This window comes from Trachurus japonicus, chromosome 5 (genome assembly GCF_045865225.1).
Source record: "Trachurus japonicus isolate A0001 chromosome 5, Traja_1.0".
NCBI lineage: Eukaryota > Metazoa > Chordata > Actinopteri > Carangiformes > Carangidae > Trachurus > Trachurus japonicus.
In genome coordinates this window covers 1,987,181-2,005,397 of record NC_140911.1, presented here as the reverse complement: position 1 = coordinate 2,005,397, position 18,217 = coordinate 1,987,181, and positions in this window count along the sequence as shown.

Genomic DNA, 18,217 nt, shown 5'->3' with positions numbered 1-18,217 from the left:
AAGCCAAGACATGGAAAAGTGGTTCAGAAAAACATGAATGTGATCTCTGTTTTTATTCTTGTTGTAGCAGCAGCTCCCAGTGGCTGCAGGAGATTTGCTGCCAGATGTTCGTTGGTCGTTGTAAACCACTGGAAGTAAGATGTAAACACAGAAGAACTGGGAGCTACTGCTACAACAAGGATAAAAACAGAGATCAACTTTTCCATGTGGCGGCTTCAGGACACTTGGGTCAGTAGGACCAGCAGTATGGAGGTATCTGGATGTTTCATAGTGTGTGTTTTGGACCATTCAAAAGTGCCATTATATGTAAACCTGTCACCAGCCGGACCCCCCCTGGAACTCCTAAAGAGTTTTGATGACTCTGGAAGTTCTCCAGACCCTTCCTTGGCATGACAGTGAGGAGATGAATTAATTTTGGGTGAAGTATCCCTTTAATATGAGTTTGATGTGTGTGATTTAAAGGAATAGTTTGATATTCTGTGAAATAATCTTGTTGTTATAGATTAGTGACATTAGAGCAGGAGACTGATTCTTCTGAATAAGAAGCTGCAGAATCTGAACTCAGTCTGGAAAAATCCACATTTAATCTGCACTAAAACCAGGTTGTGGTGCAACAGGACTGAGGTGGGGGTGAGGAGGGGGGTGGGGGGGTAGGGGGGTGTTTCTGGGCAGAAAGTGAACAGGATGTCAATCTGCTCCCTCAGAGAAACACTGGCTCTTTGTGAGTTTGCAGCAGTAAAACAGTATTTGTGTGTTTTTTCTGCAAGTTTGACTGAAGGATTGAAAAACAGCGTCTCATCTGGAAGTGAAAGGAAATCCATGGCCGGTCAGACTTTAGCTGATGCTGCAGTAAAAACATGAAACCACAGCGAGCGAAGCAGCTTCAGGAGGAATGTGGATGCTAATTGGCGCTGAGCCGGTGTATTTGATCTGCAGCAGCAAGCGGCGAGCGGTGAGCGGCGTGCAGCATTACTCAGCCTGCAGAGCGACACACGGCTTCACTGTGTAAACACCAGCTCTATCTCAGGTTTATTTGCTCTGCTTCAGCTGATGTATGTGGTTGGTGTTCAAATACAGAAGGTGAAAAGGCAGAAGAGAGAGATAAGAGAAATGGAACATAAATCCACTCTGATTAGATCAGACTGAGTTAATGTGATGAATGCAGCTGATAAGAGGCTGCAGAGGCGATGGGGCTGAACACAGACTGCACTGGAAGAAGCAGTGGTTTTATAGACGATGCAGTGTTTGGTAGATTAGAAAACATTATTGCATATTAATACTAATGAGAAACCTCACAGTTTTTCTAACTAAAAGTTTCTCCAACTCTTTGTGGTTGAGGTCTGGGTGTGTGTCATGGCAGACCGTTCCTCTGAGGAAACTGCAACATCCAACTCTCTTTCCCCTTTTTATTTTATATCATCGGTTGAGTCGTTTTTGATCAGTGAGATACTTGAATACAGATTCACAATAATTTGTCCGGTGGACTCTGAGTTGTATGTTTTCCATGAACATTTGTGAAACCCCAGTGTTGGATTTGCATGTGTCTGTAAAAGTCTTGTCTTCCTAAACCATATTTTTCAGACATAGACTGGAAGTCCATTAATTAAGGATGATGTAATTCCATATCCACTGTCTATATTTTAAATCTAGGGATGCAGTTATAGATAAAAATAAATAAAAGGTGGGTATGCATGCTAAGAGGAGATACAATAAGATAAGAAAATATTTTATGTTTATTTTTTATTTAAACCTCATTTAACCAGATAAAAACACCCACTGAGATCACAACCTCTTTTAAAGCAGTAGAGTATTTCCTTCATCACCCTGCAGCAGCGTGCATCTGGTGATTCATGTGTGCACTTCTCTTTAATGTGTATTGCAAATACACATGATCCTCCTTTAATGTGTATTGTGTTGCAAAGTTGTATTTAACATATACTGTAAATGACTGATGTTAATGTTTTTATTACCTAGCCTGGATTGTCTCAGAGGACCACAGTGGAAATAAGTCTCAGACTTTTCTGTGTCATCCTTGTCAGTTTTTTTTAGATGGGACATGTTCTCTTTCTCCACCTGTTTTTGTTTTTTTTGGAGCGTGTGGGGACTGTACAGATTTTCCTGTTTTAGTCTGAACACGAGGAGCAGAGAGGTGCAAAATGTCATTCTATCATAAGGCATAATAGCTTTTTATTGGTTCTCTGAAGAAAAGTGCATAAATAAGAAGGGACCAAGCCAAGAAGCAGGCCTTGTAGACCAGACTCATCCAGTGTGTGTGTCCTGTCACATTTAAAGGAGGCTGCCAGCTTTAGTCTACGGTTCACAGCGGTGGGTGAGGCGGCTGCAGCCAGTGATAAACCAGAGTCAAGGACTGAAGGCAGCTGCTTGAAACACACATATACACTATCACCAAGTGCAGGCAAAAAGGTAGAAGATATCAGAAGATGGGATAAAAGAAGTAAAACAGAAGAAGGCATAAAGTAAAACTGAGAGCATCTGAGTATAAAACAAATTGTAGGAGCCATAATTTATAGATGGAGAAACAGTTTGAGATTAAAATTGAATTTCATTACTTCATGGTTTGTATTTTTGATCTATGTGTTGTATGTCTGGAAGCCGGTTCTATGGAGTGAAGGAGTGGTGGATGTAAATTGATTTTATTCTTGAAGTAAACTTTTGTTTTTGAAACAGATACCGGTATATCTCGTCCTTCATTCTTGTAAGAACCTCTACCTTTCATCCTCTCATGTGGCTGTGACAAAACGAAGGAAAACCACAAGACAGATGATAGAAAGAAGAGGATGACGTCACATGAAAGCAAATCTACAAGAAGTGATTTATGGGATATTTATTTCTCATGTTTGACTCTGAGTCAGAGTTTTAGTTCACTTGGGTCACTTCTGTGTCTCGGCTCAGGCCCTGGGGGAGGGTGTGTGTGTGTGTGTGTGTGTGTGTGTGTGTGTGTGGGTGGTGACAGGTCACATGAGGCCGTGAGGTCATTAGTGACACAGTGGTCAGTCTGTTGTCGTGGCGATCGGCCCTGCAGCTACACAGACGCCGAGGTGCCTGACTGACCATCAAGTGACGTCACAGCTTTACTGCACCTCTGTGTGTGTGTGTGTGTGTGTGTGTGTGTGTGTGTGTGTGTGTGTGTGTGTGTGTGTGTGTGTCTACCTTTAGATCCCATGCTCATCCTGACTTTGGCCATGTGACGATGTTGTGACGTTGTGACGATGTTGTGACGCCTCCTCCTCCTTTCATCTGGTAAAATCCGTGCACAACAAAACTAGACAACTGGTCTGAAACAAACACCTTCATTATTCCTTTTGTCTCATCTATAGATGTAGACGCACATGTTACTGATAACCAGCTCTGTAAACATTAAGGGTATTTCTCTTATTTTAGATGACTAAAAATAGTAGGCACTTTACTCCATGCACTTTAAAACCAGCACTTTATGGCAGATGCACTTTAATGAATCTTAACAGCGCTATACGACACCTTTGTCGATTAAATGCATTTTAATTCTGTACTACTCCTTCTGACTGAAGCTACTGTGTGATATATTGAATATATTGTGATATGATATTTGTACCATGTTGTGCTTTGTTCTTGTTCTCGTCCTTGTCTAATGTTGTTTTAGTGTGAACTGCGGGACTGCAGATGGAAATCAGCCTTAGAGCTAAATCTGGTGTATTTACATATTGTATGTTCATGAATATGCAGAGTCCCGTTCCAAATAAACAAATAAATGAAAAAAACGAAATGAAACAATAATAAACTACAAACCTCTACTGACCAAATACAATAATCAGTGTGACTCTAATATTTTCATGGACACAAATAATCAGAATAAAATAGGTTGCAACTAATCTGACCAGTAAATTCTGATTAACTGCTTGATGCATGTACAGGTACATCACTTTATTCTGCGTCCATGTAAACGGTGAAGTTGGAATTTCCAATCAGATTGTAGAAAAAGTTCACATGTAGCCTAAACGTGGCTGGTGAAGTTTCCTCCAGACCTGATGATGTCACAACAGAAGCTAAATGATGCTAATAGACGTTTATTATTCATTTTCAAATCAAAAACGACCCATCAGTGACATAACATCACTTTGAGTTGGATGTTTCTTATTTGTCAATGAGCTAAAAGACGATTCTGAGAAGTCACTCAGCTCTTTAGTTCGTTAGGGAATCCTAAACACATGTCACCAACTTCTCCCTCCCACAGTCACTCACTCATTTCACTGACTTGTTCATTGGTTTATGAGATTTCATGAAAGAATAATTCTCAGAAATACTTTTCTATCTTAAACGCTACTATTTGAAAACGTCATCTGGATGTCGGGCCCTGACCTCCAGGCTGAAAACCAAACGTGTCTAAAACAGCAATAACAGCGATAACAATTATCATTCAGATGTTGCACATCTGGATTAAAGAGCGACTTCCACGTGGGAAAAAGTTGTTTTTTTTTCAATTATTCATTCACTTCAGTTCTGGAAAGAGAAACACAAACACGTCAGGTCAACATGTCTGAACCTGAACGGCATGTGGCTCCAACCCTAATCTAAAACCTAAGGATTAATCTAATCTTAAACCTAAACCTAGGGTTAAACCTGACCTGAACTCTAACTCTGTAGGGTTAATTCATTCTAACAGTGACCCATTTCATATACAGTACGTATAATTAAACATACAAAATTTCCCAACGTGCCAGATGATCAGGTCGGGTGAAAACTGGATGAAAACCAAACAATATTTAATCCCAGAACAATAAAACAATAATCTGGGAGTGTCTGCTGCTCATCAACGTGTCTATAATTACATTACACTGCTTTAACTGATGGTTTAACTGAAGGTTTGGTCTGGTTGTGTCTCTGTGAGTTCAACTGTCGCCATCGCTTCCAGGAATCAGTCTGAACACTGAACACTTATTTCTTGTCAAAATGTCTAATTTCTAGTCAAAACTAATCTCTTTCCACTTAGAATAAGGCTCATCACCTAAAAATTAACTTGTTTTTAGATCATTTTCACTTGTTTCAAACTAATTTTCAATTGAAATAAGCAGAAAAATCTGCCAGTGAAAGTTATTGTGCTTGTAATAAGAAAGGAAAACTTGATCCACTATCAGATTTTTCTACTTAGGCCTATTTTAAGTGGAAAATTTGCTTGAAAAAAGTAAAAAGTGTCTAAAAACAAGCTGCTTTTTAAATGTGATGAGTCTTATTTTAAGTATAATTAGATTTATTTTGACTAGAAATGACATTTTGACTAGAAATAAGACAAATATTCTTGGTAAGATTTTGAATATTTGCAGTGAAATCATCCATGAGGAGAAACGTTGTAACGTTGACGCGGTGACATGATGAAGTGACAGTGTCGCCACCGCTCAGAGATTTTCCCAGGCTGCCGTTCCCGCTGCTGTTCTGTCATGGAGCTGGTCGAGCCGGTCTGCAGTTCCCACAGCGCTGGAGAAGTCATCCATCCCGTTCCTTTGACTCATCATCATCATCATCATCATCATCATCATCATCATCATCATCCAACCCAAACCTTTCAGTATTCCCGCCTTTCACCTCCATGTGACGGAGGGAGGGAGTGACAGCAGGTGAAGGAGTTATTTTAAGACTCATTCTGAAAGTGGCAGTTTGGTTTTGAAGCCTGGAGGGAAACGAATGCCCAGAGGGGTTTAACAGGAAACGCCTGCAGGAAGTTCAGCTGCAGCTTCTGGTTCTGGATCATACAGTCGATCTGAGTCGCTGTGTTGTGTCCTCGTGATGCTGCAGCTCTATTGGACTGTCAGTGTCTCGTAAAGCACAGACAGAAGCAGTGGTGGAGTCTACTGTAAAATATTCAGGTATAGCCACTGAAAATGCATTAATATTTACAAACAGAACTGAACTCTAAGCATTTTTAAACCCAGGTTAAAAACATTTCTCAGCTCTTTTAAAGAACTTTTAATCCTAATCTTGCATTCGCACTGTAAATCCTCTTAAAGATTCCCTGAGGAGTTTGTATTTGGTTATAAAAGAGTGTCATATTAATGTGGATGAATCTACGTTACCACTTGTTAATGGGTCCATTTTAAATAAATATATTGTTTTGTCTTTATAGTTATTTTGATATTATTATTTAGTGGTCGGCTCGCCCAGCATTTCTTAGTTTTGGTTTCGAACAACGCTGGCGAATCGCTAGTTGGCATCGTTTATAGTCTGAACTACGACGGAATCTGATCGTCTTCCAACCTCCGACTTTCATTCTTGATCAATGAAAACATTCTTCGCTTTAGTCCGTCCAAGAATTTCACCGTGTGCGCAGAGGCTCATGGGAAATGTAGTGAAAACACTTCACTTTCCAAAACTCCCTTAAAGTCCCTTTAATTTTTTTTAATACAAATCAATATTTCATGCTTCAAACTCATATTTATGCTCTATTTTAGTCTAGTTTAGTACTATATAAATAAAGCTGCATGTGAGCGGCTCAGGTTCAGGGCGTTGAGTCCCATCAGCTGCAGGAAAATGAAAGTAATCAGTGATCAGTTACAATAACTGCTGCAGCACATGCACACACAAATCTGTCACGCAACCGTTGTCGCTGTGCAGCGCTGACTCAGCTAACTGTTTACCGCCTGTTGGGTGCACGGCCAGAAAATCCAGTTCTAAGACTGAAGTGGAAACAGGTTGTGATCAGCAGGTCGATGCTGTTGTTGTTTTGCACCGAATGAGACGGTTTGATCTCTGGGTAGTTAAAGCTGGTTGACTGTAATAATAATAATATTAGTTAGAATAGACTTCAGTTTGACGTGTGTTGATATTTCAGGTCACAGCAGCGTCCACACAGACGGACAGACACACACACACACACACACACACACTCACACACCCATAATGACTAATAGAAGTCCATTGACCAACCGTCTCTGAGCCGTTGATGCTCTTCTGTGTTGAAGGTCAAAACTCTGACACGACACCAGCTACAACAACCAGGTCACAGGTGAAGTTAAACCTGAACTCTGTGTCTCTAACCCTCCTCTCCTCCATGTGCATCTGTTTCCAACAAAGCCGGTGAGAAATGAATCCATGGAGCGATGGATAACATTGAACGCACTGATCAATTTAGAGATTTTGGGCTATTTTTTTTTCCCTTATCACATCTTCTTTCAGCAAAGTGGAAAGAAATGGTAGAAAATCCACATGAAGGTTTTTATTTTACTTCATTTTGTCTCTTTCGTCTGTAGATTTCTCCTAAATTCACCAGAAGTTAGTCTGAGCCATGTCATGTCAGGTATCAAGCTCTCTCCAGGCTCCAAAAACTGTCATTTCCTTTGTATCAGCAACAAATCATAAAAGTACAATTGACAATAACAATCTATGTCATTTTCCAGTCCAAGTCTTTAAAGGGCGTTTTCTCAGAAAGAGTTTTTCAGACTCAGACTCTGAGCTAGAAATCTCCACTTCAGCAGCACTTACAGACACCAAACCTTCCACTTTGATCCCTTTCTATATCCTGAAGGTTTTTACAGAGGGGATTGTTGATATATCATTCACAGCCTCATTTATACAACATTTTATTACTAAACACATGGAGAAATATGATTTATTTTAGGGTTGGTGACAGTATACAGAGTGATAAAAAGAGATATCCAAAATCCTCCTCTGTAAAAACTTCTGACTCTAATGTGTCGACAAAATAAAACAAGAATTTTAAAAGTAGCTTTATCCATTGTTCAGATTTCTGTTCTGGAAATGATATGTAAATTAAAATTTGACAAAACTTTCACAAAAAACATTTGTCTTAATGTAAGTGATGAACTAAAGTTTTTACCCAGTTCACCTGTAGTGTCCCCACTTGGTTAATAAAAATGAACCAATCAAATTTAAGGAAAAGGAAAAAGTCAACATTTTTTGAGCACCAAGCAGTCGGTGCTGAACAGACTGATCAGGACCATGTGTGCAGTGTGTGTCAGCTGAGTGTGTGTGTGTGTGTTGTGGGGGGTTTAACGACTCTGAGTTTAATATTTGACTCCATCAGTGGGACCGAGCCGCTCACTCAGCCGTTTTGTTTTCCATCAGCAGCTCCAGGTGCAGCGAGCGCAGAGCGACGACCATCTGCTGCTGCAGGAGCCTCGGTTACCTCCATCACCTCCATCACCTCCATCACCTCCATCACGTCCTCGTGGCCCCGCGTCGACTCAGGGGCCACGAGGCGATGATGACACACAGCCGTCACATGACTTAAATCTGTGTTGTTGTACAAACTGACATTTTCCAGACATATTTTTTGTTTTTTAAACCTTATTTTTCAATCCGTAACAAAACCAATAGCAACAAAGGTACAAAGTTTCTTGTAACGACAGAATTTTAAAAAGGTCTATATCTTCTTTACTTATTAAACCCTCTGGTATCAGTCCTACACATATAAACCAGCAGGGATCATTAGGAATGTTTTATCCCAAAATGTTCCCCCCATGGCTCTTAGGACGTCATAACAAAATGTCTGTATTTTCATCCATGACCAAAATTGAGTTGTGGTTGTCATTCTGTTGTCCACATTGTCTAGACAAGAGGATTTATGTCACTACTGTATGTGTGTTTCCATTTCCCCTAGAAATGCACAGAACCTAAAAAACTGATATGATGGAGAAACATCTCAAATATCGCTGAAACACTTTTACGGTCTCATGAGGTGGTTTTTCAGACGTATCGACTGTTATTTTGGTTTGAGAACATCACAGCCTTTGAGCAATCTAGCGCTGCCTTTGTCTTCTATTAAAACCAATCACTGTCACCATCTCCGTGGAAAAACACAAGACGCTTACGTCCATCTTCCTAAAAGTGAAGTCTCCAAGGACGAGAGTTTAAAAGAATTATGGGATATTGTGAAACTAGACATTATGAGAGTTACGGCTCATTTGCAAAAGCACCTTTCAAAGGAAACACCTACAAATAGCAACTGTACTTTTTCAAAATTTCAGAAATATCACTTTTATTTTGCAAAAACCTGTGATGGAAACGCAGCTAATATTTGTGTCTTGTCTTAGTGTCACGTCCTTTGTGTGTTCCCCTGTTTAGTTACTGTAAGTTGTTTCCTATGTCATGCAGGGAGGGGATCGTTCTGTCAGGGTGTCTGAGAGGACTGGACCCAAATGCAGACTATGGCGGCACAAAAATATATTTAATCAACTCACAAAAATCTTGCAGGAGGACAGGGGGACAGGGGTAGGAACAGTCTTCAAAATAAAACAGGAAGCATCTTAACTAAACAGGGGAACACACGAAGAACATGACACTAAGACAAGACACAGACCATGACAATTTAAATCACATTTCGATGTAGCCGTTCTGCTACAGGTGAATATTGTCACCTTTAGATAAATCTAGGCTTTTTAACCTCTGTTTATTGTGTTGCTAAACTAAGCTAAGCTACATTAACATTTGCAGTCTGTAGACATACAGATGTTCCAGATGTTGCAGCTCTAGTTGCAGTGAAATATCAGAGTTTGAACAGAACGACTGCATGTGTTTTAGTTCTGTTTTCTCCGTTCAGACAGTTAAACTCTGTGTGACGTTGTGATCTGAGGAATCTGTTTCTCACACGGTCACATGATCGAATGGTTTCACTGTCTGACCTCCTCTGCAGTCACATGACCTCTGACCCCCTCGAACTGATCCTCATTCACATTCATACAACACTCACAACGTCCCTGAAGAAACTTCCAAACTTTCCCACACGACTGAACCGGCTCGGAACAAAAAGTGGTTTTAGCTGCAGTGACTTTGACTCAGTGGGCAACGTCGTGTCTTTAACGTCTCCACAGTGAAACCACGCTGCTTCAGCCGGGACAGACGCTTTAGAAATGAGAGGAAACAGTCGGCTGGGTTAGAAATAAATGTGTGAAAGCAGAAACAAACAGCCAGTGTGTGTGTGTGTGTGTGTGTGTGTGTGTGTGGCCTTCACTGACACTTTCTCTCATTTCTCTCCACGTTTTGTATTTACACTGGTTCTGCTCTGGCATCCGTCAGGACGAGAGGTCACTAAACAAGTTCAGCCATCATAACAAATTATCCATAAGCAGACACAGTGTGAGAGCTGGAGACCGAGACGGAGGAAGAGGAGGAAGAGGAAGAGGCAGCCATGAGAGACGGAGAGACACTGAGACACTGAGAGAGACGACCGAGTCCTGCAGAAACATAAACAACAAATATCTGCAGGGGTCTTTTCTTTCTGCAGGGGACACGTACGACGGCCCAGAATGCAAATGGTCCATGGTTTTTATTGCAGTTTGAATTGAGGAGACATGAGAAGACACAGAGAGGAGGATGAGATGATGGGATGGAGGGGTATGGGGGGGTCGGCAGGAAGTGAAAATGTCAAGACGTGAGGGAAGCAGAGTGAGACAGAGACAGAGACAGAGAGATCTTTGAGGCCACACAGTGTCTGAGTGTCTGAGTGTGTGTGTGTCTGTCCCTCCGTGTCTCTGCTGCTGCTGCTGAAGGAACTCATTGTGTGGACGTGGAGTGGAGCGTCCTCTGTGTCTGAGTCAGTGGACAGAGACAGTTGGAGCTGTGGAGCTCCATGGGGGGTTGGGGGGGGTGGTGGGAGGACTTATCATGTCGCTCCTCTGACCTCCACTTCCTGTTCCTCATAATGAACGACTGTGAGACGGAGCTCCTGTCCACCCAGAGGAAAACTCTCTGTCTCTCAAAGCAGTATTGACGCTGAGTGTAGTTATTGATTGTGGTTTTTGTATTTATATATCTGTAGACAATTGTATTGCGATGCACTTTAAAGGGATAATCCACCAATCATCTATTCACAATCATGCCAAGGAAGGGTCTGAAGAACTTTCAGAGTCATCAAAACTCTTTAGGAGTTCCAGGGGGGGTCCGGCTGGTGACGGGTTTTCATATAATGGCGGCGGATAGAGTTCACTTCTGATTGGTCCAAAACACACACATTTTGTGTTTCATTGTCTGTTATATGACGAAGCCAGAACAGGCAGTTTTTGTTTCAGAAAATGCAAAATGTGAAGCCTGAGTTGTTTTGGGTTGATGATGATGAGGTAAAGTTGGAATGGTTCTTCAGAAAAGAAGTCTTTACTATAGCTCCTTTCATAAAAAGTGCCTGGTAAAAAAGAAAAAGTGAATTATTTATGTGAATTCCATGTGGTTTCTGTTTTTGTTTGGTTTTGTCTGTGCTCTGATGATTTTGTTTGGTGTCTAAATATGATGATAATGTGTCTTATAAGTCCGTATAGGCTGGGTGCCTTAATTGGTGCATGACACTTAAATAAATATTAATTAATTAATTAATTAATTCATATATTCATTCATAAATTCATTCACACACTATGAAACATCCAGATAGCTCCCAGTGGCACGGAAGAACATCTCACAGCAAATCTCCTGCAGCCACTGGGAGCTGCTGCTACAACAAGGATAAAAACAGAGATCACATTAACAACTTTTCCATGTCTTGGCTTCAGGACACTTGGGTCAGTAGGATGAGCAGTATGGAGGAATCTGGATGTTTCATAGTGTGTGTTTAGGACCAATCAGAAGTGAACTCTATCCGCCACCATTATATGAAAACCCCCCTGAAACTCCTAAAGAGTTTTGATGACGGGGCGTTGCGTGGCGTAGTGGTTAGAGCGGGCGCCCCATGTATAGAGGCACAGTCCTTGCTGCAGTCGGCCCTGGTTCGAGTCCCGCATCGGGCGCCGTTTGCTGCATGTCATTCCCCCTCCCCCCCTGTCTGTCTCAACTGTACTATCTATAAAGAATAAATGCCCCAAAAAATATACTTAAAAAATTTTTTTGGATGACTCTCCAGAACCTTCCTTGGCATGACGGAGAGTAGAATTCAATTTTGGGTGAAGTAACCCTTTAACTGTACATGCACTAATGTCCTGTCCATGCATCATTGTACGTATGCAGCCTGCAAGACAAATTTCCTCCCCCCTCCTCCTCCTCCTCCTCCTCCTCCTCCTCCTCATGCAGCAGGATTTATGTCTCTTCTTTCCTCCTCTAAAATGTCAGTCACATGATGGAGAGAGACGGAGCTGTCAGTCACCTGCTGCTGTTTTATACAGGGTCACCTGCAGGGCATTCTGGGTAAAAAGAAAAAAGAAAAAAGAGGCTCCATTATAAAACCAAAGCAGCATGTTATGTGTCACATGCTAAAGCTAACAGCTAATGAAAACAGACCTGGACTGGGTCCAGTGTGAGTCTATTGACTGTTTCCTCTGAGTCTATTGGACCAGTGACCTGTGTGTCAGTGTTTGTGTGAGTGAGAATATTTGTGTTTGGCAGTGAAAGTGTGTGTTTGACGGCCGTAAACACACACACACACACACACACACACACACACACACACATAGGCCTACACATACACACTGAGCCATGTGCTGGTGAAGAGACGCTCTCAGTCAAACAGCTGCAGCTTCATGTGGTGGATGGACAAACACACACAGACACACACCAGGGTTATATAGTTAACTAAAACTAAAACTAGCAGTGGAAAAATAATCTAGTAAACTGAAATAAAAATAAAAATGACAGTATTTCCAAAAACTAGCACTATCTCCAACCTCCAGGTTTGATGCTAAACTGCAGTAAAGTAAAGTTTCATCAGATAACAGCAGCTTAGTTGTAGTTTTCTTGTCGATGTCTAAAGCTGCAGGAAGAAAACGACTTGGAGTACGACCCACAGCTAGATAAGAGTGACTGGAACCTGATGAGGACTGATGGGAACATTATGGGATGGATGCAACTAAAAGGGACAAAGTTCAACTTCAGAGGTCGGACAGAGGCTTTCTCCTAAAACCTGAACAACTACAACTAAGACTAAGACTCAATAAAAACTACAACTAAGACTAAGACTAAATAAAAACTAGTCAATTCCTCAAAAATGAAACCTAAACTAAAACTGCTTCATCGCTTGTTGAACTCACTAAAACTAAACTGCAATAAAAAAGCAAACCGAGAACCTCATGAACATTTAAAAACTATAATAACATTGAGACACACAGGTCCATGATCTCTGCTCTGGTCCAAATGGATCCTGAGGTTTCTGTCTGTTTTTAGACAGTAAGATTGAAACTGCAACAGTTTTATGGGCCGAGCAGAAAGCTTAAGATGTTTTTTTTCTCCGTTCCCTTTTTACTGCCGTGTGTTTTCTCTGTCGGAGCAGAGACGTGACGTTGGCAGCGAGCTGCGGTGGATGTGGGTGCAGTGGGACACGATGAGACGCTGCAGGTCGAGGCAGGTCTGAGCTCCGCAGGAAGAAGGAGAAGAGATGGCAGAGAATAATAAAACCACATTCCTGACACACTGACTGTTTATTCAAGCTGCAGAAGAGTTTTCAGTCTAACGTTACAGTCGGATACAGAGGAAAAGCTCCACTGGTTCTGCTGAACAGAGCTGAGGGATTACAACACGTTTCTGCAGAAAGTCACTGATGTTTCTGCAAAAACAAAAGTTTAATGGAGATAAAAACACTTTTTCCACTTGTAGGAACTTTTACATTTATTTTATCTAAAAAGACCATTGAGGAGGAGGAGGAGTCTTCATTTGCAGTGGCGTCGAGCAAATTCACAGCAAAAACACAACAAAACATAAAACAATATGAGGTAAAAAAAAAAAAAAAAGAATAATGAAAAGAAAGATATTAGGAAGGTGAGTTAAAAACAGTTACACTCGAATAAGACAATGTCAGAGATAAGACTTTTTAAGCAGCTGTAGTGGTGGTAAAAAAAAAAGACATTTAGATTTTAGGCCTTTTTCAGAATGGAGTGAAGAGCAGAAAACGATTCTTTGAACAGGTACCAATACATTTCATACTGCCTACTGCTGTCTAATGCTCAGGTATACTTTCACCTAGAGACTCCATTTGAACTTTAAACAGTAGACACAAGTCTTGTGTATTGGTGTATTAATCAACGTTTTGATAGGTGTTATAGTTTTTGATCAATCCCTGATCAATGACCATGATCATTTTTGGAGAAATTATGAGATTATAATGGGTGTGTATTGCACGGAATGTTCGTGTCAGAGTGGGTGACATCATCGGTTAGACACATGATTTTTTCCAGATTTGTAGGCAAACTTTTTCTGTCTCTCACAATGTGCTCAAAATATCAGAGAGACTTACAGAATTTGAATTATCAGCCTCTAAGTGCGGCCACGTCTGTCTCTGCTCCTCATTGACTCCAATACAAAGATTTTCTGAGAGAAGCAGAACCGACCCCTGCTTTAAACTCACAAGTGTCTCCAAAATATTTACTGTAGAAACACCAAATCGTACCAAATCGTTCAGGAAGTCCTTACAGGGATGATGGTCTGTGTTTTGTTCTGATAGGAGTTACCGTTTTGTCACAGTAAGCCCAAATGTGAGACCAGTGCAGAGGCAGAAAATCGCTCTTTTTCTCAACGTTTCTGTCTGTCTCAGCCTGGGGGGCCCCTATCGTCATTGGCAACCACCTTAAGTTGCTGTGGTAACGTCTGAGCCTCAGACCAGAGCCACTGAGACTCCTCTGATTGGCTCTGACCTCTTGTCTACCACACATTTAGATCAAGGCTCTGTCAAACACAACCACACACACCAACACACACAGTTAACCTAATGTGATTACAGCTCCTCAATAGGGTTATCAGTGCTCAGTGAAATATGATCATGTGTCTTGACCATAAGATCGTGGGTTTGATTCCCATGTTGACAGAGATGGCGACCCCGGCCGTAGCTCCCGTGGCCCTATCAAAATGTTCTAGTTTATTTATGTATCTGACAGAGAGTGATGTTTTACATTTGTTTACACTTGTATTGACATCTATCTATCTATCTATCTATCTATCTATCTATCTATCTATCTATCTATCTATCTATCTATCTATCTATCTATCTATCTATCTATCTATCTATCTATCTATCTATCTATCTATCTATCTATCTATCTATCTATCTATCTATCTATCTCTGTGTCTGTGTGTTTGCTGAGCAGATGAAACAGGAAACAGGGTCTGACCTCAGAGGCCCCGTCTGACCATGAGAACCAAAGCAAAGCCTTCTGGGATATTTCTCCATCATGTCATCTTGTCTGTTATGATTCCCATGAACCCCCCTCCCCCCCTTCCTCCTCCTCCTCCCCCTCGTCATCCCCCTCTCCTTCCTCCCTGTTCCGGTTTGTAGTAGTGAGCAGAGGAGGAAAGCCTGTATGATGATGATGATCAGAGAGTGAATGTGAAGTTTAGGTGAGAGGTCGTTTACACTGAGACAAGATTCAGATTCAATAAAAAGATTTTCATTATTGTTATTGGTTCTAATAGTTTAGAATAATTAAAACTGTTGATTAGATCAGTGAAGTTCTGCTGCAGAACCAGGACGGACTGAGAATGAATGAGTCCGGAAATGATGTTTTAATCTTGTCCTGGTGTAGTGTGTGTGTGTGTGTGTGTGTGTGTGTGTGTGTGTGTGTGTGTGTGTGTGTGTGTGTGTGTGTGTGTGTGTGTGTGTGTGAGCTGACATGTGAAGGTCTCATATTAAACGTTCCTCCTGGTTTTATTTAACAGACGGAGACGAAGCCAAAAGAACGAGAGAGAGAAAGAAAACAAAAAGCTCATTAATCACATTCATGCTTCGTCAGACTGGAGGCTGAATCCCCCCTACACACACACACACACACACACACTTCACTTCCTGTCCTCTCTCTGCTGCTGATAGGCTAATAGGAATATCCTGTGTGTGTGTGTGTGGATCACATTAAACTCATCTCTCTGGTTTCTGTTCTTCACTCTGACTCCAGGTTAAATCTCCTTCATTCATCCAGTTTGTCGCCTGATATTCCAGCTCCATGAGCAGACTGACCTTTGAGTTTCAGCTCCAGGCTAACTTTTTTATACTCAGAGCACAGTAACTAACTTAAAACTTTAGGAGCTCAAGCTGAAATTTTAGGGGTGCAAACCATACAATGTCTTGCAAAGCAAATATTCACACTTCCTTTTCGTTCATGATCCTCACACACGTTCACAGAGTCCAGATTCTTTGAGTCGCCTCTTCTTCCTTTCACCAGTGTTAAAAAAGAAAACAGCAAAATTTACTGCACATGTGGAAGCAGATGGAAAATGTACTTGCATTGTCTCAAATTTTAGGGGCAAAATCCCCCGATTTAGGGGAAGTCCGGAGTCCATCAGCTGAGACAGAACAGTCCTTTATATTATTCATTCTTTTCTTTTCTTTTTTTATTAGTGTATTTGTAATGCACTTTCCATCTGCAGTCCCATGGTCCACAAATAAAATTAGAGTTAGACAAAGACAAAACAAATGATGAGCATAATACAAATACAACACATCACACAACGGTTGCATCAGTCGTCAAGTCTGGTTTTTACTGAACCATGTTTTAGCTGTTTCTTCCTCTTATGACCGGCGGTCGTGTGTTCCATGTTGAGCAACCATAAATGGATAAAACCTTCTAGAACTGATGAATGAACCCCATACTTTCTGAAATACCTCCTGTCTGTCCACTCTCTGAGTGTAAGAAACTTTTTCCAGAGGTAAAACCAAGGGGGCAGTTGTCGGTCTGAGAAGTGAAGCTCACTTCCGCGTTCAAAAAACTGCAATCCCCTCTTCTTCCTCTGGGGGCTGGTGTCAGAAGGGAGCATTCCCCATAGAGCCCCATGTTAAAATCGCCGACTTTACATCCTCAATAAACATGTTAAAAGCCTGGTGTCAGAACGTTTTTTCGTCTCAATCGATAGTTTCTACCCCCGCACACACTCTGAGGGGGGTGAATTTTTTTTTAACTCTACCGTTTTACTGTTATAAGGTTAAAACTCTGGCCAATTAGGGCGCAGAAACGTTGAGTGACAGGTCCGAGCAGCTCCGTGGACAGCTGCTTCGAGGCCAGTGGGCGGGTTCTCGGCCGGCCAATCCAACATGGCGCTGTTCAGGCCGCCATATTTGAGTCACAAAAACGACTCCCCAAAACCAATGGGGGACGTCACGGACGCTACGTCCATTCTTTTTACAGTCTATGGGTAAAACAAGACGTTAGTTCCCTAAACCACACAGCGATAGTGGGTTTACGTTTTTCCATGAAAAGGCTTTTGTCCTCTTTGCTTGTAGAGAACACATGCTTACGACACAGTGGTTTCTACACTTGACCTGAGCTCTTGTTCCTCCTTGGAAATCGGTGTTGACATAGTTCTAGTGAAGAGGATCCTCAGGTGAATCCTCAGGTGAGTCAGCAGGTGAATCTTCCTGTGACGTCTCAGACCCACCTTCTAGCCTACCTGTGTTTCACTCAGGGGCAAGGCAAAACAAGGCCATTTTATTAGTATAGCCTGTTTTTACCACCAGTTAGTCTCAAAGGGCTTTACATGACATCACAACAACATCCTCTGTCCTTAGACCCTCACATCCACTGAGGAAAAACTCCATGGAAAACCCTTTTAACAGGGAAAAGCAGGAGAAAGCTCAGGGTGAGCAACAGAGGAGGGATCATCACCCAGGACGGACAGACGGGACAGAGATGTTGTTACAGACAGGGGGGTACAGACATCATCGTTATCATCATCGTTATCATCACAACATGGCTGACAGCGGAGTGGAGGGTCAGTGGCAACGAGGAATAAAAACAGTGAGCAACAGTTTTAATGAAGAGGAGGTTTGTTGTGTCCACAGGACCACTTGGACATCTAGACCACCTGGACGTCTGCTGCTCTGCCTCACCACACCGACGCTCCGAGGTTAGTGGTCACGGCTCCCTGGAGATCAACTTCAACTTCAACTTTTATTCATCTTGTCCGCCAGGGGGGCAATTGGTTTTGCAGTAGACAAGCAAGGGACATGAGGATAACACCACCCCTGAGACAAACACATACACATCCAATTACACAAACCACAGTTCCATCAACACAGGGATGGTGATCCGCAATGCACAACCACAAGTCAACAATAGAAAGATGCATGTCAGTCGTACAGAAATCAATATCTATATAAATATAAAGTGCAACAACACTGCATGTAAAAATAAAAACAAGGTCAGAGAGTGTGCTCTGCTGAACTCCCAGAATCTTGCCACTCATCTTGACTATTTTCATGAGTGCTCAGACTGTGGGTGGCAGACGACCTTCACACTGACGGTCTGACGGTCTGGAGGTCTGGAGGTGTGAGATGGTCCTGCTCCAGTGAACATCATTACTGGAGAGTGTCAGGGGT